Source organism: Mastigoproctus giganteus, chromosome 6 (assembly GCF_048544385.1).
Source record: "Mastigoproctus giganteus isolate SK-2022 chromosome 6, ASM4854438v1, whole genome shotgun sequence".
In the NCBI taxonomy this organism is placed as follows: Eukaryota; Metazoa; Arthropoda; class Arachnida; order Uropygi; family Thelyphonidae; genus Mastigoproctus; species Mastigoproctus giganteus.
The window spans coordinates 155,350,233-155,373,257 of NC_143580.1; the positions used below are offsets into that span (position 1 = coordinate 155,350,233).

At 38.4% G+C, this 23,025-nt stretch overlaps 1 protein-coding gene across 3 annotated transcripts in view; it reads left to right on the forward strand.

The window, feature by feature from the left end:
- Sec23 (transport protein Sec23) overlaps positions 1–23,025 on the forward strand; it is a 250,336-nt gene that overhangs the window by 143,739 nt on the left and 83,572 nt on the right. The gene's annotated exons all lie outside the window — the stretch shown is intronic.

The window sequence follows — 23,025 nt, forward strand, 5'->3', positions numbered from 1 at the left end:
TGTCCATCGGCCTGCCTTATGGAAACTACTAGAGGTCGAACATGTACCTCGAAAAGTCATCACACTCCTCCAAACTGCATACAATGGTTTAACCAGCCAGGTGCGCATCCAGAACGATTTATCTGAGGAATTTACCATCCAAACATCCGCCAAGGGGATATAGCCTCCCCGTTGCTTTTCAACATCGTGGTCGACGCCATTATGAGGCAAGCATTCAGAAACAGACGGGGCATACAATATGACAAGGATCACTATGTGACTGACCTGATGTTTGCCGATGATAGTGCTATCTTTGCTGGTAACGACTCTGAAGCCACGGACATCCTCTACGGCATTGCCCGGCCATACAGTTTGAAGATCAATGCTGATAAGACAAAGGCCCTGACAACAGATGGGTCGCAAGCCACCATCTATCTCGAAGGCGTCCAGATCGAGCAAGTGCAGGACTTTAAATACCTTGGGTCGCTGGTCCAGGAGAAGAAAGTTGCATCCGCCATGGAAATCCACAGCAAAATTGGACAGGCGGCCACTGCGTTCACCTCGCTCAAATGGTGTCTGTGGAAGAGGACCAACATTTCCTCAAAGACTAAAATCCAACTCTTCTGGACTTTGATCCTGCCCATTCTCCTTTACGGATCAGAAACATGGATTTGTCTCAAGCTAGATTTAAACAAACTTGAGGTATTCGAAATGCGATGCCTGCGGCAGATTTTGGGCATCTCACTTCGTGACCACATCACTAATGATACCATCTGCGCCAGATGCCAACAGCAACCAACCATTGCTGACCAAATCCAGAAGCGAAGGCTTAGATGGTTTGGCCACGTATGTAGAATGGGCATGAACAGAATACCATCCACACTCCTTTGGAGACAACGACCCACCCAATGGAGCATCCAACGGACCGCGCCTAGGAAAACATGGGCCAAGCAAGTGGAAAATGACTTGAAGCGCCGACGTCTCGATCTTAACCAGGCCAGGACTGACGCCACGGATCGTAAAGTATGGAAGAACACCACAGAGCAAGTCCGAAACTCTGCGGCACCTACAGCAGCATACTGGTTGCATGGCCAACCGCCTCCCCCAGCTGCCAGCTAAGGACCAAGAAGAAGAAGAAGAAATGTCACGATAAAGTGTAGGAAATAAAAGGTTTACTCTGTATGTAAAACAACTGATTAATATTAAGATTTTCATTAAGTAGGCTAGTAGAACCATATAGTCAGGACTTTAGACAGTCAGGAAAACTCATGGTTTCTTTCATTTCTCAGGTTTAGCTGCACGTCAAAAATTCTCATCTTTGGTGGAAGTCTTGGGGATTCTGGATGAAAACAGGAGAATAAAATTCCATCAACTAAGCAACAGAATGCCAATTTCACAGCAGTATACATGATTGTTACAGAGCACCTTGAAATATCATGAATTTATATTTGCTGGATTCCATACCCATTGTCACCTAATAAGAAACAAAAGCATGTAGAGAATCAACATGACTTGAAAGAGAGACAGTTAAAGGTTTCTTAGTTGAATAGTGACTGGTGATGAAATGTGGATCAGTCATTGTGATCTTGAAACACCTCACAAAATGGTTCACATTTATATCCATAACTAAAGGTCACTTATTATTGTGATATATCCAGGTGAAGCCACGAATCATACTAATGATTAAACTGTGAAATATCTATATACAGTAATACCCCGACTTACGCTACCCCGACTTACGCGAACTCGGAGTTACGCGGTTCTTGATTTTTTCGTTTGGCAACGCTTCCGCCCACTATCTTCAAGGTCGTTTTTCATATGTTATCGATATACGGTGCGACGGCGGAGAATGAGAGCGAAAGATGAACAAAATTCAAATTTGCTGCTTTTATGTTTTTATATCAGTGAAGGGGAAACACATTTCACCCTAATAACGTAAAAACCAACACAATTCCAGCTATCGGTATAATCGCAAATGCAATTAGATCGAGTTTACTACCAGTTTATAACAGATTCCACTAGCAGAAACGCAACTGGATTTTTATTGTTTTATGGTAGTAACCCCTAGAAATGTGAGGTGTTAATAGTGTATCTCTGCCTTTATGGTGTTGTTTATTCAGTTGCTACATGCGCGCAGCTTTGTTTATGCGTATCAGCGTGCCTCCTCGTTTTGTAATTGTGCTTTATTCCCTAAAAATGAGTAAAATACTTAATTAAAAGGTGTGAAAAGGAAGCGTCCTGGTGAAGACACTGCAGATTCAGAGAGAAAAAGAAAAGCAATTATCGATAAACAGAGGCGGACTGGGTCAAAAATTCTTACCCGGGAAAATTTATAGTGGCCTCATACTATGGTTTATGGCCAAAATCACACTGGCCCACCGGGGTTTTCCCGGTAAGGCTTATGGCCAGTCCGCCTCTGTCGATAGAGAAAAAATATGAAATTGTGAAATGCTTTGAGCGAAATGAAAGACCATGTGATATTGCACGTGCTACAGGCCTAAATGAAGCAACGGCGAAAAGCACATGACAATTGCAAACTTGACAGGTTGAAAATTGAAAAGGGCTCAATTGTAAAGGGCTTAAAAATTTTAGAAAACATAGACTCCAACGAAGAACGCGTTATAGCTACAAAGCAAGGAATAAAAAAATTATTAGCTTGCTACGAAGAAATTCTGCGTGAAAAAAAGAAGGCGCTGTGTCGTCAGACGAATTTGTGAGATTTTATGAAGCCATCGACATCGAAATAACTTTTTAACGTAAGTCATTTGTTTTTTTAATACATATTTTGTATTAATATGTATAAAGAACTGCAATTTTATTAATATTTTTCTTCTAAACTAGTGTTTTTGTTAGTCCTTGGTCCCAATTAAGCAAAATTTATATGTATTTATATGCAAAGTTGTACCCCGACTTACGCGATTTTCGTCGGACCCACCTATCGCGTAACTTCGGGGTATTACTGTATAAAAATATTTCACAGTTTAGTTCTTGGTATTGTGTATATAACTTTCTTCACATTTAATTATTGGTACAATGGAACCCACTTAAGATGCTTGGTGTTAAGTAGAACAGAACATGCCTACATTATGTTCTGTCACATATAATTTTCAACATGTATTTATTTGCTTAACACAAAGTCCTAGTGAATTGAATATATACAATATTATTTGGGTAACGCAAAGTACTATTTTAATTGTCTTTGCATCCTCTCTGTCTTTCAAACACCCAAAACTCTCACCCCATTAAGATTTTCCATTAATCCAACACTGGAAAATCTCAAGCATAAGCTCAACTTTCTTCCTTGCCTCTCCTGCTGTCACTGGCTGAAGATATTAGTGGTGCAGCAGTTACCTTGACAAATGCAAAGTACTGCATATGGGTAGAAGTAACCCCAGAGAAACGTACCAACTGTGTGGTACTACACTTAAGGTGGTAGAAAATGAAAAAGACCTGGGAGTAATTGTGCAGTCAGATATGAAGTTTTCTGAGCAATGCAGACAGGCTGCTAGGGCAGGTCATGGGGTTTTGTCAATGATATATAGGAATTTTGCTAGCAGGGAAAAGGAGGTGATTGTCCCTCTGTATAAGGCAATGGTCAGGCCACGCCTTGAGTACTGCGTACAGGTCTGGAGGCCTCATTTTAGGAAGGATGTAGATTTGCTTGAGCGTGTACAGAGAAGAGCAACACGATTGGTGAGGGGAATGAAGGGATTCTCTTACCAAGAGAGGCTTAAGTTCTGCAAATTGCAGTGGCTGGAGACTAGGCACCTGCGCGGTGATCTGATTGAGGTCTATAAGGCCTTGAATGGGTTGAGCACGCTGAATTCTGATGGGATCCTTCCACTTGTTCAGATTACGAACCTACGGGGACATAAGTTCAAATTAAGAAAGGACAGATGTAGAATAGATGTGCGGAAATTTGCCTTTAGCCAGCGGGTGGTTAATTGCTGGAACAAACTTCCATCTGTCGTTGTGGAAGTTGATAGGTTAAATAAATTTAAGGAGGAACTGGACAGGCATTTGGAGGGAATGGCGTGATGATTTTTTTTTTTTTTTTTTTTTTTTGGCTGATGCTGCATAAGCTCCTACACTTGCTTTCTTGCATCATGTGCCACTGCTACTACTACTACTACTACTACTACCAACTAATGCACATCTTGTGCTGTTGTAATTACAGTACTATACAGTAAATAAATAAAATCCCTCTTACTCTGTAATACTAATTTTTCACCTTTTGGTTAAAATGCTATGCATTGAGTCAGTATACAAAAAAATCTCTTGATTCTTGTGATGTTATGCAATCAGTTTGCATTGAATTTTTAAGTGAAAATGTTGCCTGCACAGAGCTCTTGTTTATGTCAGTTCATTCTATGATACAGTTATCACAGTTGCAATTTTTTTTTTTTTTTATTATTATTCATCTGACAATCCCATATTAAAAATGGCAAATAAAATATGTACACAGAAGGCACTTTCACTGAAAATGAAAATGCAGCTCCAACAAGGATTTGGTCTAGTTCTTCATCAAAAAGAGTCATCTACAAGCATGACTTCCAAATTCAACTGTGTTGATGGTTATAAAAATCATGAAAAAGTAAGTTTGAGATGAAAGAGGGAAGCAATTACATATAGCAAAATGTGAAGATTTAGATACAGCACTGCTCATTTGGTTCAAACAAGCAAGGGGTGCAGAATGCTCAAATTTCTGGCCCTATTTTACGTAAAAGGCAGATAGGTTCCTTAGCTGCAGAACTGGGAAATGAGTTCAGTTTTCTATTCTATTGAATCATGGGAGTTTCTAATTACATGGAATCAGGTTGGAAAACTTCTATATGTAGCCAAGAGTATTCAAATGAATACACAAGAAGTTTAGTCACTTTGATTATTGATAATAGTCCTGCCCATCCAAAAGTGGAAAAACCATCGGTCTGTCATTTTAATCTTTTTGCCACAAATACCACAAACATATTGTAGTCATGCAACTAGGATATAAATAAAAATTTCAATATAGAAAATTACTACTGCAGAAATTCATTTCTAGCATTGAATCAAAAGAGGATTTCAAGCTTCGACATGCTTGGATTCCCTTCAGTGTGGATTTTCTCTTCCACTGGCATCCAATGCTCTTTGTAGAGGAAAATAAGAAACATTTGTTGTGTAATATCTTCAGCCTTCAACCGGAGTTCGAATCGCATTGATGATGTGAGGAATTTTTATGGGCTATTTTCCACATGGCTGAGTTAGTTGGTCCCAGGCAAGGTAATGGTTTTTCTCCTGTAAACTTGAATTTTTCATCCAGAAAAACAGTCAAATGGAATTCTTGCAACACGATTGTCAAGTAACAGTTCCCCCTGGTTGACCAAGGATTTAAGAAAATGAAAACTGCAGCTAGAGTTAGTTCTGTTTATCCTGAAACCAGAACAAAAGGAAACTCTATGATTTGTGTTAACCTTCTGCAAAGTTCAATTAATTAAACATCATTGTTACTTCCATTATTATTGGAGATGAAAGTTGGTGCTCTCACTATGACCCCTCAAAACGAGAGGTCAACCTAATTTTCTTAAGCTGTTTCACTGCTGCTCACATAGGAATTCATAACATATTAACACAAATAGAGAAATGCATATAGTCTTAAATTATTTGAATGTCTGTATTGAAATACAGTCCTGCTGCCTTTGCTACTTTGTTTTGTAATGCAAATGCAAGCCAGTATGGGGTTTAAAGGCACTTTTGTTAATTGGAAAATTTTCTTCTATACACCATATAGCCTTAGACATGATATTCTGTTCACATGTCATCATAACTTGCTATATTAGTGCCACCTGTTGTTTGATGAGAGACCACTGTCTTAAGAACAGCTGTCACAGTTGCACCTAAACTTTAGACAAATGGTACATTTACTTTTTTGGAAGTGCTGTTTGTATAACATGATAAGGGCAATTTACATTATCCACATTGACTTGTGGATAATGGTAGGCTCTCTTATATAGGTCCAAGCCTTCATGAGCAACAGTTGGCTTCTCTCACATTAGGAGTGAAGGTGAGGACAATGTGAATTTACACATACAATAAGACCCCCATATCTGCAGGGGAATACGTTCCAAGACCTACTGTGGATGGCTGAAACCGCAGATATAAGCGAACACCTGCTGACCCCATATATATATATATATAGTGATTTTCTTGTATATAACATATGTATAATAAAGTTTAATTGATAAATTAAACACACAGTAAGACATTACCAAGATTAAATATGATAATAATAAAGTACAGCAGACTCTATTTACCAGGATTGGATTAACCAGGACACTTCAGGACTCCAAATAATAAAAATAAGAGACCAAATGTTTAGTTTGATTTAGTGCATCGTATTGATTGTTGTGTTTCATCACACCGCAAAAGGACAAATTTTGTTTTGTTATTTATATAAAGGATGTCGGATTTTTTTTTTTTTTTTTAATATATAGTAACTTTTTTTTTTTTAAGAAATCGTGAAAATGATAAGCAAATGCAAGAGTTGTGCTTTAAATTAAACAAAAACTTGAAATTATTCAAAAAGTTTGAAAACGGTGCATCCGTTAAATCTCTAAAGAACCATTATAATGTTGGTGACCAAACTATACACGACATTGTAAAAAATAAAGGGAAGCATCGTATTGGACACACGAATAGTACATATTAAGTTTTTCGTTTTTTTTCCGTGGTTAACCGCGGGTAACTGAATCAGCGGATATGGGGGCACAACTGTATTTGTTTTTAGTATATTAGTAATTTTTTTAGCATATTAATATTTAGCCTGGAGGAAACAGAAAAGTGCCATTAAATTGTAGTTTAATTTCTTTATGTAATTAACCAATGTTGTGCTCTTTGTGTGCTTGGTCCACATGGCTGAAACTCCCAGTATCTTTCATCAAAAATGTTTTATTTGACTTCTCCATTGAAAATTTTCACAAACCTCTGTTAGTTGTTTACTGGAAATATGTTGATTAATATTTTTCCTATTTTCAAAAAGTATGAAATGCTACTTGATATCCAGCATAAACACGTGAGTGTTGCCCTTGCTCAGATGTGGTTTGGAGAGAGAGAGAGAGAGAGAGAGAGAGCTGTCTCATTTGCTGAATTTTTGAAGATTTGTGGTTCATGTGCTAACTAGCAAATCAGCTACTGCTAGTGTATGCTTGTTTTCTCAGCTGTGGCATCCATGTGCTGTCACATAGTTAGATCAGAATAGAAAAGAACTACATATAACAGTTTCTTCTTTTGCAAGCAAAGAAAAATGAAAGCTTGCATTCATAACAATTGTTTTTTTATTGTAAGTCATTATATATTTGCTTTCTTCAGTGTATATTGCATCTATTAACAAAATTTCAAGGACATTTCATATATTGGCAGCTTCATTATACACTTTAAAACCTGGAATCAAACAGAAAACATCACATTGCCCACTAGAGAAAAAAGAAATTTACATTACTCGTATATATTTGTTTTTTGAAAAGAACAGCATGCACTTTTCTGGAATGTGTATTTGATCTTGTAACAAAATTTTAAGAAAACCTATTCGAAGCCACATTATACTAGGTGCGTATGAAAAGTTTTAGGACTGATTATTTTTTTTAATGATACTACTAGTGTCACACATTGGCCACCGTTAAAACTATTCACTGTCAAAGTCTAAACTGGCTCTGTGCCAAGTTTCATCAGTGTGCACAAAGGCATCCTACTAGAAAGTCGTGTTTAAGTTGGTACAGTAAAATCATGTCGTCATGGATTCAAGGACTGAGCAAAGAGGGGCTATAAAATTTTGTTTTAAAGCTAGAAAAAGTGCAACTGAAACAGTTGCAGTGATGATTGCCCAACTTGTCTAGATCCAGTTGGAGTAGCATACTGTCTTTACTGTCGTTAACAATCCTGCAAACTTGGACATTAATCCTGATATACCTTCATCAATATCATTGATGAATACACAAAACAACAATGGGCCCAGCACCGAACCACCTACACCTAAGCAGAACATGGACAATAAAGCAGGGGAAGAAGGGAAAAGTGAGAGAGATATAGAGCTAATAGAAGGGAGATAGAAGATAATAAAATATGCATAATAAGAAATACAGTCCAACTTCCCTATAACGAATTCAATAAATCCAGTGAAAAAATTTGTTATAGAGAAATTTCATTATACAGAGAATATCTTTTTTATTAGAAATTGTTATCTAATTAGAAAATGAAAACGAATCTACATTTATTTTTAATGTATTTTATTTCAAAAACATACTTGTTTAAATCACATTTACACAATTCTCGCCGGTAAGTATCACAAATTAAAAAAAAATCTAATTTTCGTTTGCACAGTACAATTAAAAAATTGTCTGATTCTCAAAGAAAACCTCACATTTGTTCAGAGCATTAAAAACATTATCAGGAACATTTTCACAAAACTGTAGACCCATACGAACCGTTTTAAAAGCATTAATCATTTCTTCGTGAGTTGGCTTTTCTACGGGTTGTTCTGATGCATCTTCAGCATCTTCGTTAATTTCTTCGTGATCATGGTCGCGTCTAACACTGTTCAGCAGTATTTCATCTTCATTTGGATGTTCTGCTGTGATCTACATAAACATAACTATCCAGTGTTATTTCATTTTCGATGTTTCCGGACAATTCTAATAATGTCCAAAAGTTTTTCAGTTTTGAAAGGGGCAGTACATCTTGTTCATCCAGTCATTGTTCGACTTCTGTATTCAATGCAAATCCCGCTTTTGAAAAACAATTTTGAATAGTGTATTCGGTGACATCGTTTGTCCAAACTTTTGCCAGTTCAGAGATGCAATCTCTAAGGTTAATTGTAACCTCCAAGTTTCTATTTTCTGATAACGCATTGACAATCTTCATTATTATTCTCTTTCGAAAATGAAATTTAAAATTTTTAATAATACCTTGGTCCATTGGCTGGAGTTTTAATGTTATGTTTGGTGGTAAAAACAACAACTTCGCACCTTTAATTTTGGCAGAAATACTGGCAGGATGTGTCGGACAGTTGTCAGTTACCAACACGATTTTCCTTTTTTCTTTTGTTATACACTTGTCTAGTTTTAATATCCATTCTTCAAAAATATCACTTGTCATCCATGCTTTTTTATTAAAGGTGTAGTCAACTTCCAAAGATTTTGTGCCTCTGAAACATCTTGGGTTTTTTGATATTCCAATGACTAAAAGTCTTAATTTTTTACTTCCTGTCATATTTGCTCCAACTAGCACAGTGATTCTTTCTTTGCTTTGTTTTCTGCCAAAACATTTATCATCCTTAAAAGCAAGTGTTCTATTCGGCAAAAATTTAAAGAATAAACCCATTTCATCAGCATTAAAAACATCCTTACGCTCATATTCTTCCAAAATCTTCTTTAAGGTATTGTTTCTCCAAATGTTGCAATCTTTTTCACTTACATTAACACTTTCTCCACAAATAATCTTTTCCACAATTCTGTGGCGCTTCTTAAATTTATCTAGCCACCCAGTGCTCGCATTAAATTCTGTATTTGCACAGTCCCTTGAAATTTCATTCCGAGGGACTGTGCAAATTTCAGAGCTTGTTGCTTAATTATTAGGCTCGATATCGGTATATTCTTTTCACATATCATTTGCACCCATTTTAGAACAGCTTTATCAGTATCTTCGTATATACATAACGTAATTTGCTTCTTGTCTGCTCCTCCTTCAATTGCATTTAAAATTGATTCTCGATTTTTTTTAAATCGTAGATAAACTGCTTGCAGGTATACCACATTTCTCCACAACATCTTTTTTCTTAAGACCCTGGTCAATATCATAACAATCTTTGCTTTATCATTAATACTTAAACACTTTCTCTTCGACATTGTTTCCGCAATTGTAAAAATTACTCTACTGCAGCTCTTGCCGATACATACACCACAAACTTTGCTGCTGCGCTGGCCATATAGTGAATTGTTAGTACTGCCTACTCAGTGATGTTCACTTGCCAATTCAGCAGTATCACGTGACCTTTCCTATCAATCACTTTAAAGAAATATACGACTTTGTGAATTTCTTTTATTCTGCTTTCATTCATATATACACGAAAGAATTTGATTAATGTATGCTGTATGTTACTTTCAGAAAAAAAAAATAAAATACAAGAGCATATAGCCTATGTGATTGATGACGAACGAAATTAAAAAAAAAATTCATGAAAACCATTTACTGAGAGTCCAATTAGATGAGAACGGAAATATCATATTTCCGTAGAGAACAGTAATATACTGTGATTCATTAAGTGTAATCCAAGCCATACAAAACACAAGCAATATAACCCATCCAGCACTCTTGCAAATTAAATAGATACTAACAGGCTTCACAAATAAAAAACAAGAGATACTTTTCTGCTGGATACTAGGACACAAAGGGATAAAAGGAAATGAAGAAGCGAATAGAATTGCAAAATCAACCACTAACCTTCAAGAACAATATTTCGCAGTTCCACATAAGGACTACAAGCCATTCATTAAAAATCGCTGTCTAACCCAATGGCAAGTATTCTGGCAAAAACAAACATTGAATAAATTATATGAAATCAAACCAAAAGTTGAGCACTGGAAAACGAGCATAAGGAAATCAAGGAGAGAAGTTGTTCTGACCAGATTGCAGATAGGACATACACATTTCACAAATGGTTATCTGTTACGTGCAGAAGAACCCCCAAGATGCCAAGTATGCAATACACTAGATTCCCGCTAGTCCGAACTAATTGGGACCGAGCCCTGTTCGGATTAGCAGAATTTCGGATTAGCCGAATAACTGCAATAATGCAGAAGCAAGCAGTAAAACAGGTCTGGTTTATTAAGGAATGAATGTATAGTAAGCCTACTAGCGTTTGTACGCGAGCGTAACACACCGGAAGCAAACCCCCCCTCCACGCTATGACTAATTGCACGCGACATTGTGCATTAAATGTGAATGTTTATATCTTCGCTCTACATTACATTTTATAGTTTAGTTCAGTCTGCTGCCACAATGGCCACGAAACGGAAACACACAACGTGTACGTTGAAAGATAAGCTGGAAGTTTTGAAAAGGCTGGACAAGGGGGAAAGTGCAACGAAATTAGCAATAGAGTTTGGAGTGGGCAAGGCCACAGTAACTGACTGGAAAAAAAACCGCGCAAAGATCGAGCAGTTTTGTACCTCTACTTCAGAAAAATCAGTTGAAAATCGACAAACAGTAAGGCCCTCAACGTTTGACAAGCTTGATGAAGCCTTATTCACGTGGTTCACTCAGGAAAGAGGAAGGGAACACCCTTAAGTGAACCTCTTGTTAGAGAAAAGGCCATTCATCTCAACAAACTAATGAAAGGTGATGAATCATTTAGTGCGAGTACCGGTTGGTTTGATCGCTGGAAGAAGCGCCATGGGATTTGCCAGCTAAAGATCACCGGGGAGCAATTATCAGCTGATCATGCTGCAGCAGAGAAATATTTGGGTGAGTTCGCTGATTTGGTATCACATTATTCACCTCAGCAGATATATAACGCTGATGAGACAAGTTTAAATTTTAAGGCTTTGCCCACAAAAAAGTCTAGCATCTCAACAAGAAATGCGTGCCCCAGGTTTTAAAATGAATAAGGAGCGAGTGATGTTGATAGCTTGTAGTAATGCTTCAGGAAATCACAAGCTACCTTTGATGATGATCGGTAAATCAGCGAAGCCGAGAGCTTTTAAAAATATGAACATTAACAATCTTCCCGTTCATTATAAAAGTAAAAAAAAAAGCTTGGATGAACAGACAGCTTTTCATTGAGTGGTTTCATAATCAATTGTCCCAGCAGTGAAACGTTTCAGCAATGAAAACGATTTGCCACCTCGTGCCATTCTCCTCATAGACAATGCGCCGTCCCACCCAGACGTTTCCGAGTTGACATCAGGGGATATAAAGGCAGCTTTTTTACTACCTAATGTAACGCCGTTATTACAGCCCATGGACCAGGGGATGTTACAGTCTATCAAGCTTGCGTACAGAAAGAAATATCTTAGGTCCTTGATAGAAGATAACACCAATTCACTTTCTTTACATGAGAAAATGAAACAAGTGAACTTAAAAGATGTTGTATATTGGGTTGCTGAGTCGTGGGAGGGTGTAACCGAGCAGTCCATACAAAGATCATGGAAGAAATTATGGCCCTCTCTCAGCTTTGTCAATAGCTCTGACGAAAACAACGACATAGAACAATTAATTCGGGTCGTACAGGAAATTCACGGGTGCGAGGAAGCAATAGAATCTGATGTTAACGAGTGGATTGCAGCGGATGGAATAGGTCATGAAAACCTGTCGGATGAGGACATCGTGGCAGCTGTCACCCAAGAAGACTCCAAGCAGAATGATGACGGGAGTGATGACGAGCCCGGTGTTTCTGCGGAACAACTTGTGTCGCACACAGACGCGACAGCGGCCCTTGACCTCGCTTTACGCTACTTAGAACAACATCCCAGCACTACACCGGCAGACTACATGTTTATGAAGCGGTGGCGAAACATAGCATCATCTAGCTGATTTTCATCGTTACGTCAAAAGAAACTAACAGAGTTTGTTACTTCTGAAAAATAACTTTTGTTCCTGTTTTGGTGTGTAAGTATAGATCTGTAATTTTAATAGGCCATGTCAAACACTGATTTATTAATTTTATATTAGTACAGTACTACAATAAAATACAATTGTTTTGTGGAATTCTAAATGTTTTTGTACCATTAATGCCATTTAAATTTAACTGAAAAATACAAAAAAACGTATATTTTGCGAACTAAAAAATTTCCTCTCCGCCGACCGAAACGTGTTCAGATTAGGCGGATGTTCGGATTAGCGGGAGTCCACTGTACTATCCAAACAGTTAAACATATACTTATAGAATGTCCAACATATGAAAATGATCAACAATGAATTTTTTCATCATTATATAAAGGAAACCAAAACATCACCCTTAAAGATCTCTTAGGTGACAAGGAACACGTATCAGATATTTGTAGATTCATACAAACAATCAACATATACCATCTGCTGTAAATAGTAATATAATACCAGAGAAATATTTAACCTTCTTACATTCAAACAAGATTTATATACAGAGAACATTGTATAACAAATGAACTGGTGCACTATGATCTCCGTTGTCAATGCGCCAATAAACACCAAAACAACAACCTTAGAGAGAGAGAGAGAATGTTTTGATGACACCGCCCAAGATTTGTAATAATATTCCATAATAGGTAGGGTGGATTTGTACAGAGTGAACAGCAGTTTGGAAAAAAAGTAATGCTGAGAACAAAAGAGAAAACACAGTTTTTTCGATGCAAAGGAAGCAATATTTGTGCCGAGAGAGAGAGATTAGCAGTCAGGGTAATTCCCAATAGAGATATGTGATCTTGTCTAGAATGTCATCAAAGATAAGCAAAAGAATCCTTTTAGCGAGATAATAGTAGTATTAATAGCAAATTATGCAAGAAAGCAAGCTTATATAGTCAGCCAGAAAAAAAAACCTACACAGTTCACCCATACCCTCCGAGAATTTGTGTAGTTCTTGCTTAAATTTATTCAACACATACACTTCCATAACAACAGATAGTAATAGTATCTGCCATATAATGCAAGGAAGCCACAGGCTTGTCCTGCACTGGAGGGGGAAAAAACAAGTAAATAAAGCACAAAGTATATGCTTCCCTCCTTCCACAGGTAACTTGTTCCAGCTATTAATGACTTTCTGGCTAAAAGAAAACTTACTACAATCTAATCTAGGCCTCAAACCCTGTAATTTGAATTTATGACCTCTAGTTCTGGAATTCTTTATAACAGTGAGAATTCCACTTTCATTCATTTTACTAATCCCTCTCAGAGCTTTGTAAACTTCAATCAGCCTGGTTGCCAAGCTCCTGTAGCCCACATAATTGGATTCTTTCCACATACGGTCATCCTTCTGTCGGTCTCACCATTCCAATTGCCCACTTTGGACCCTTTCAAGAAGCTGTGTCTTTTTTCAGATGAGGTCTCCATACCTGAACACAGTATTCCAAATGTGGTCTTATGTGGGATTATGGCCTCCTTATCTCTGCAGGGTAATGTTCAATAAATCATCGATAGGACACCATGGGCTTTCCTGGCTGCCTATTTACACTGTTTGCAAAACTTTATATCTGCCCATATTGTAACTCCCAGATCCTTTTCCTCCTCCACTGTTTTTAATTCAACCTCACTAAGTGTATAATTTATTTGTGAGTTGCTGTTCCCTTGCATTAAAACATAGCTGGCACTGATCATGAGTGACTCTGCCAATCTTTACATCATCTGAATTTTGACATCATACCTTCTATCCCTGTTTTTGATGGCATTTATGAAAATGAGAAACAGGTTTAAGGCCATGTAGCACCTTAAACTGTCTATGCCCTCTCTGCCCATGAGAATACTGCCCATGCTCCTGTAGAAACATGTGCTGAGAACTGTGAGCTTGCTGATATTTAAGGATGTGCTATATGCTAAACCTCACTGTTGAAAAAGGAGGCAAATGTCTCTGAAAGATAGGTGTTTTAGCACTTTTATTGGTTTTATTATCCTCTGTTTTATCTACATTGTTTTATTATAATCTATTCATTGCAGTTTAAAATTTCGTATTTTATTGAACAGACGATAACCTTTTTATCTGGTGGAATTATATCATTTATTTATTTCATTTATTTACATCATTATTATTTTAATATAACACAACACTATTTATTTATTTTTAATAACAGTTGGTATAGGATTGTGCAGTTATTATGAAAGATTTCTTTACTAATATAAACTCTAAAAGGAAGGGGATGGATCTGATTGGTCCACTTGATATAAATGGTTTGACTGTAGATGATCATTCTCAGATAGCTGCCGAACTAAATGAGTATTTTGCATTTACATTCACACATATGAGGAGTTATTCGATGGGGGTGGAGCAGATGTTTATCAAACTCTAATGGGGAGTTAAATGATTTTGTAATAACTGAGAGCAAAGTGGAGGAGACATTGTTGAAGTTAAACATAAGAAAGGCACCTGGGGTGGATGGGATCTATCCAGTTATATTAAAAGAGGCATCAAAGGAAGTAAGCAAACCCTTAGCCATAATTATGAGAGCATCCTTGGACTCAGGGGGAAGTACCCACGGACTGGATATGTGCAAATGTATCTCCAATTCACAGAGGGGAATCAAAGGATGACACAAGTAATTACAGATCTGTTAGTCTGACTTATGTCCACGGAAAATAATGGAGTCACTGGTTAAAGAAGCAATTCAGGATCATTTAGACAAGATTGCAGCAATAATTCAGAAATTGCATGGGTTTGTCAAGGGGAAGTCTTGTCTCACCAATTTGACTGGATACTATGATGTGGTCACAAAGGAAGTGGGTGCAAAAAAATAATTTTGATATCATATACTTGGATTACAGGAAAGCTTTTGATACTGTTGCACATGGAAGATAAGACTACTGTACAAATTCGAGCAGTAAGGCATTAAGGGCAAGTTGCTACAATGGATAAAAGGGTGGTTGAGTGGGAGAAGACAAAGTGGTGGTCAATGGTTACTGCTCTGCGTGGACTAATGGTGTCCCTCAGGGTTCGGTGTTGGGCCCATTGTTGTTTTTTATATTTATCAATGATATTGATGGAGGTATAACCAGCTTAATGTCAAAATTTGCAGATGATACAAAGGCTGGCAGAGTTGTTAATAGCAGTAATAACAGTATGCTGCTGCAAACAACAGGATCTGGAAAAGTTGGGTAGATGTGCTGAGAAGTGGCAACTGAAGTTTAACACGCTTCTTGATTAGACCGGGGTTCGAGCCCGTCACCACCAAATATGGAGGATGCGGAAAGGTCAGGGAATGACCACCGCATATCCCGGAGCAATATGGCCTTAGTTGTTAATGCTCCTAAAAACCAAACAACAACACACACTGAAGTTTAACATTCACAAATGCAAAGTACTGCATATGGGTAGCAGTAACTCCAGAGAATTGTACCAACTATGTGGTGTTACACTCAGGGTAGTGGAGAATGAAAGAAACCTTGGTAATTGAGCAGTCAAATATGAAGTTTTCTAAGTAGTGCAGGCAGGCTGCCAGAGTAGGTCAGAGGGGGTGTTGTCAATAATATATAGGAATTTTTCTGAGCAGGGTTAAGGAGGTTATCATCCCTTTGATAAGGAAATGGTCAGGCCACACCTTGAGTACTGCGTATAGGTCTGGAAGCCTCATTTTAGGAAGGATGTAGAGTTGCTGTAACGAGTACAGAGAAGGGCAACAAGACTGATGAAGGGAACAAAGGGGTGCTCTAATGAAGAAAGACTTAAGTTTTGCAAATTGCAGCTTCTGGAGACCTGCAAGGTGATCTGATCGAGATGTATAAGGCCTTGAAAGTATTGAGCAGGCTTAATGCTGATGGGATTCTTCCTCTTGCTTAGATTACAAACCTGAGTGGGCATAGATTGAGGAAAGACAGTTGTAGAATAGATGTGCAGAAGTTTGCCTTTAGCCAGCGGTTTGTTGATTGCTGGAACAGACTTCCATCTTTTGTTGTGGAAGCCTCAGTCATTAGTTAGCAAAAGTTTTGACCAGCTGTGTGACTAGAAAATGGAAGCTAGTTGGAGTTGTGGACATTAAAATCACAAAGGAAAATTATATCACTGCTAGGAATCTTGGACTGTATAAAATCAAGTGTCAACGAGAGGAAGTCAAAGAGTTCCAAGTGATTAGGAGAGTTGGGAGAATGATAGAAGCAACGGATAAATTTGACAGAATCTGGTTGAGAGATTTTAAGCCAGAGTAGATTGAAAAGTAGAGATTCCAAATTACGAAGTCTATGGCAGGGAATATCAGAGTGGACATATGCAAAAGTACCACCTTTGAAGTGAAAGGAATCATAAAGTGAATAATTAAGATAATGGCAATGGGCAGTGTTTGAATCAACCAATAATTTCAATTCTGTCAGAAAAAGTACATGAGATTTGGCAGACTGTAAGTGGAAATATACATTATTGAGATTGTAACTGAGACCAGATATACATTGTTTGTGAAATGAACGAGGAAATGTTTGGTAGGTTTAGATAATTTTGTTGTATTAGTTTGACAATTTATGATATATTTTTTTTTTTTATATATATGAAAACCCTAAACACAAGAGGTATTAAAACCTATAGTACTTATTACTGTGCTTGGGTTGGAGGTTGAGAACACAAGAGAAGATGACATTAAACTTGAACTTCTATAGACTGCAATTTTCAGGAAATACATATGAAGGAAGGTTGTTCCAGAAAATGGCAGTTGAATGAATAAACGAGGAAGATGAAAAGTTTGTGTTGTGGGTTTGAAGTTGGACAGTAAATGGATGTTGGGTGGTGGCGTCACATGTTTGGACTGTTTTGAAAGAGAGAATGGGAATTATAGAAGCCAATTCAGAAGAACAGTGCTCATGGAAGTATCTGTAGAAAATTTATGCAGCAGAAACAGTACTTCTATGAGACAGTGAGTGGAGAGACTCTATTAAAGATGGGTCATTAATTAACCTAACTGCCCTCTTCAGAATGGAATCTAGAAGCCTGAGAGAGGTTTTGGGAGCACCGCCCCAGATGTGGGAAAAATATTCCATAGTAGGGAGCATTTGCAATTTGTACAGAGTGAACAGCTGTTTGGAAGAAAAGTAATGCCGAGAGAAAAAGAGAAAACCAAGTTTTTCAGATGCAGAGGAAGCAATATTTTTAATGTGCTTGTGCCAAGAGAGATTAGAAGTCAGGGTAATCCCAAAAAGAGATATATCAACTTGCCTAGAAATCGGAGTGTCACCAAAGATAAGCATAGGAGCAGAACAATTCTTTTTGCGAGACATAAGACAAGACTGAGTTTTAAAAGGATTGAAATCAACTAAGTTGTCTTTGGCCAACTGGAGAATTATCTGGAGATCGGCATTTAAGGAATTGGTAGCGGATATTCTAGAAGTTGAAGCTGATTGAGCAGGGCAAGGTTTCTCGAAATGGAAAGTGAAATGCAATGTGCTGTCATTGGCGAAACTATGGATAGGATTTCCAGTCAATGGAAGAAGGTCATTAATATACAAGAGGAAAAGAGTGGGGGAAAGAACTGAACCTTTGGGGGACACCAGCATTAGTGGAGAAGTTAGAAGACAGAGAAGAGAGCTGTCCACCATTACCCTCAGTGAGCAATCAGAGAGAAAACTGGATAACCAATTACAAAAAACAGTTGACAAACCATAAGATGGAAACTTGTTTAGAAGACCTTTATGCCAAACACGATCGAAAGCCTTTGTGGCATCAAGAGCAACTGCTTCTGTTTCACTGAACCTTTCCATTGAATTTGTTCAAAAATGGCTAACATAAGCCGGAATATCACCAATGGATCGACACTAACAGAATCCATACTGGCAATCGTTGATCACACGGAAGGTTTCTAGGTAGTTTAAGAGTTGGTAGTTAATTGATTTCTCCATTACTTTAGAAAGAGCAGAAGTAATTGCAATGGGACGATAATTGGATGGGAGGGATTTGTCACCCTTTTTAGGAACTGGCTGGATATGAGCAAATTTCCAAGCAGAAGGAAAAACACCTCTGGAATAAGAAAGTGAAAAAAGGTGGAAAAGAACAGTAGTAAATTCAGAAGCACGGGTTTTAAGAACAAGTTGAGAAATACCATCAGGCACGGGAGCTTTCTTAGCATCAAGATTCGTCAAAATTCTGACATCCTTTTGACGGAAGACCACAGGAGGGCATTGAATGGAGCATTTTGGGAATGGTGGGAGGTGTCTTACCAAGATCATTAATACATGAGTTGGAAGAAAAATGGGATGCTAGCAGGTCAGCTTTATCCTTGGCTGAAGTCACAACAGAACCATCTGGTTTTGACAGAGATGAGAGCATAGATGGGCAAAAGTTGCAGCCAATAGCTTTGGCAAGAGACCAGAATGCTCGGCTACCATTAGGGAAAGAAGCAAGTTTTCTACTCTTAACCTGTTCAAAATCTAGTTTGGACTGATTAATAACTGCTTTACAATTGTTGCGAGCCTTGGTGTAGGCAGAAAATGAAAGTGAATAATTGGAAACAAACCAATTACGATATGCTATGTTCTTCTCTTAAAACAGCCTTAGCACATTTGTTGGAAAACCAAGGTTTAGATAAAGGAAGAGATTTTAAAGTGGAGTGTGGGATAAAGGATTCAATTCCTACAAGAATAATTTCACTGACATGATCTGAGCAAATGTTGACATCAGAAGTTTTGAAACAGTAGTCGATCCAAGGAAAAGAAGAAAAGAAATCTCGCAGGTCATCCCATTTTGCATTCTTATAATGCCAAACAATACGAGGTTGGGAATAGTCATGACATAAAGGCTGTATTGGAGAAGAGACAATCACCAAGTTGTGATCTGAGGTTCCTAAAGGACCACTCACTTTGACTGAGTACTTTGAAGGGTTGTTTGTGAGAAAGATATCAAATGTGTTGGCTATATGGTTAGGATTGTCTGGTATTCTTGTAGGTAAATGAGCAGTCTGTGCAAGATCATTAATAATTGCAAAAGCCTCAGCATCTCGACCAGCTGGATCGGTGTGACCAGAAAACGGAAGCCAGCTGGAGTTGTGAACATTAAAATCACCAAGGAAAAATTATCTCACTGTTAGGAAAGTTGTACTGGAGAAGCCTAGTTGCAAAGAGAGGAAGTCGAAGAGCTCCGAGAGATTAGTGGAGTTGGGAGAACTGTAGAGAAAACAGATGAATTTGACAGAATGAGGTAGGGAGATTTTAAGCCAGAGAATATCGAATAGAGGAGATTACAAATTATCAAGTCTCAATTATTAATGGACGATGCACAAGTACCACCTTTGAGGCAAAAGGAATCATAAATCGAATAATTTCAGCAACCGAGATGAGCCGTAGTTGAATCAGCCGATAACTAAGATTCTGTCAGAAGTACATGGGGTTTGACAGGCTGCAAGTGGAAATGGACGTCATTGAGATTAGAATTGAACCATGTATATTTGTGAAATGAACTAGGAAATGTTTGGGAGGTTTAGATCTTTTTGCAGATGAGCTTACTCTCTTGGTTTGACAATTCATGGTGTATTCAATGGTAAGAAAAGGTGGGGGGAGGGGAGGGGGATAGACATGCTGTATGAAGTAATGAAATTTTCAGATATGGTGTACACGTGGTAAGAATATACCCAGATCCTTGACATAACACGGCCTTGACAATATCCCCCACTCCACATACACACTACTCGGGTTCACTGGAGAGTAGAGGTAGCAAGATTATACACTAGCTGATCAGGAAGCCTCCTAAAGATTCACCAATCGGTTCGGTCCAGTGTACTAACTAGTGGTTGGCCTGCGAACACTGTTTTAGAGCTGTATCCTCAAAATGTTAGGGAAATTGTATCTCGCCGTGATGTTCATCAGTCATACTGCATGGTGGAAGAGATGGGGAAGGGCTGACCGGAACTTAGCTCTGGAGACTAAACATGGGTTCACCACTTCAAGCCTCCAGTAAGCAAAGTGGTCTTATTGCACTGGTTGATGAGAGTCATCTACCACCTAGTATTGCCTGGTAACACAGAGGGGTGGCATTCCTCCATGTGGTGTGGGCGGCACACCTCGACCCCTGCTTACGTTGGTTCACACCTGGGTGGTCACCCACAGTGTGCTTGTGCATGGGGGTTATACCCAGGATTACTAACAATCCCACCATCATGAAGGTGCAAGCTGAGGATTTGGCTGTCACAGACCATCCGGACTTCGCCAAAATTGAGTCCACTTGACTTGAGTGCCACCTGAATATCAGTTCCATAAGCACTTTAGTCTCCCAGGTAGCAACTACATCTTGTCTGGCATATCTGAGAGAATGCCTGTGATAACATAAGCACCCAATTGGTAGTAGTAAGAAAAGGTGGTGGGGGGGGGTATGTTGTATGAAGTAATGAAATTTTTGGATATGGCATACACACACACACGGCAAGAATACACCCAGTTCCTTGACATAATTTGACGATGTCCCTCTCCCCGGGTACACACTACTCAGACTCCTACTCAATATCTGACAGAGTAGATGCAGCAAGGTTATACATTAGCTGATCCGGATGCCTTCTAGAGAGAGAGAGAGAGAGAGAGAGACTTACCGATAGGTTTGGTCTATCTAGCAGCTGGCCTGTGAACACTGTTTTAGAGCTGTACCTTCAAAATGTAAGGAAGATTGAATCTCTCTGTGATGTCCGTCATCACCTCAAAAGAATCAATCATACTGCATGATGGAAGAGATAGGGTGGTTGCTGTGAGCTTTGCCCTGGAGACTAAACATCGGCTCCACCACTTCAAGCCTCCAATGAGCAAAGTGGTGGTATTGCACTAGTTGATGAGAGTCATCTACAACCTAGTATTGCCTGGTAACACAGAGGGGCGGCATTCCTCTGTGTGTTGTGGGCACCACACCTTGACCTTTGCTTACTTTGGTTCGCAACGTAGGTGGTCACCTCCGGTATATGTGTCATATTTACACACTTGCATACCGGGAGGTGCCTCCGTAGCCAGGTGGGCAGGAGCAGCAGTGCGTAGCACAGCTTGATTAGACCGGGGTTCAAGCCCATTACCACTACATACGGAGAATGCGGAAAGGTCAGGGAATGACTACCACATATCCCGGAGCAATATGGCCTTAGTTGCTAATGCTCCTAAAAACTAAACAACAACAACAGCATACTGGGATTATACGCAGAGTTTCTAACAGTCCCACCTTCGTGAAGGTGCAAACAGAAAATTTGGCTGTCACAAACTGACTGGACTTTGCAGAAATTTTGTCCACCTGAATATCTGTTTCATCAGCATTTTAAACTCCCAGGTAGCAAGGCGAGCTTGACATACCTGAGAGAATGTCTGTGACAGCCTCAAGCACCAACTGCTGAGTTAATGGCTATACTAATTGCATCAATTATATTGAAAAGCTACCTTTCTCTATTGGTGCACTATGGCCATAGTTGCCATTGCACCTAATAAATCCCAAACAAAAACCTCTCTCTATCTCAAAATGTATCTTATGTACTGACCCGCAATAAGTGATCACCATCGTAAACTATCAGTTACTTGCCCAATTGTGCATCAAATTCGAACACAGCTGTTACGGATTACAAAAAAGGAAATATGCATACCGTCAAGTTTTTTTTTTTTTTTTTTAATTCCTGTGCATTCAGGCATTCCAAGTAATGAGTATGCTGACAGATTCAAAAAAAAAAAAAAAAAAAAAAAACTCCAAAAAAACTCAAAAGAACAAATGCAATTTCTTCATCACTATAAGACTTGCAAGATGAACTTAAGATGTGGAAGTCAAGTTTTCAAGCTAATAGATGAATAAGATAAAGAAGTTATTCTCGCACGAATATGAGTAGGACACACCCACTCATCTGTTCACCAAAGACAATCCTCCATGTCTCCTAATTATAACTCTCAGATTATAGTCAGACGCTTACTTTTTGATTGCCTCATACATCAGATGGTACAACGAGCAAATTTTCATCCGACCTTAATACACATCATAGGAAAAAATTCAAACATATATGAGCTGGTTACTTTCCTCACATTTGCTGATTCTATAACCACATATAATGAACTCAAACTGAAAAATAAACCTTGTCAACTTTAAAATCATATGTTATGTGCAATGTGGCCACAGTGGCTGTTGTGCCAGTAAACCCTTGCACAAACAACAATTCTTTCATTTTGATCTAGCAGTTAATAAGCAGTATTATGATGCCTTGATAAACATCAGAGGTGACAGTTTATTCAAAAAATATGGGCCCAACTATCCTTCAAGATCATCATCATCAGCCATTTTAAATCCACTGCAGGATGAAGGCCTCTCCAGCAACTTTCCAGTTCCTTCTGTTTTGAGCACTGGCCATCCATTTACTACCCACAAACTCATGAATTTCATCTATCCATCTCCGCCTTTGTCTTCCAGGTTTTCTTCTAGCT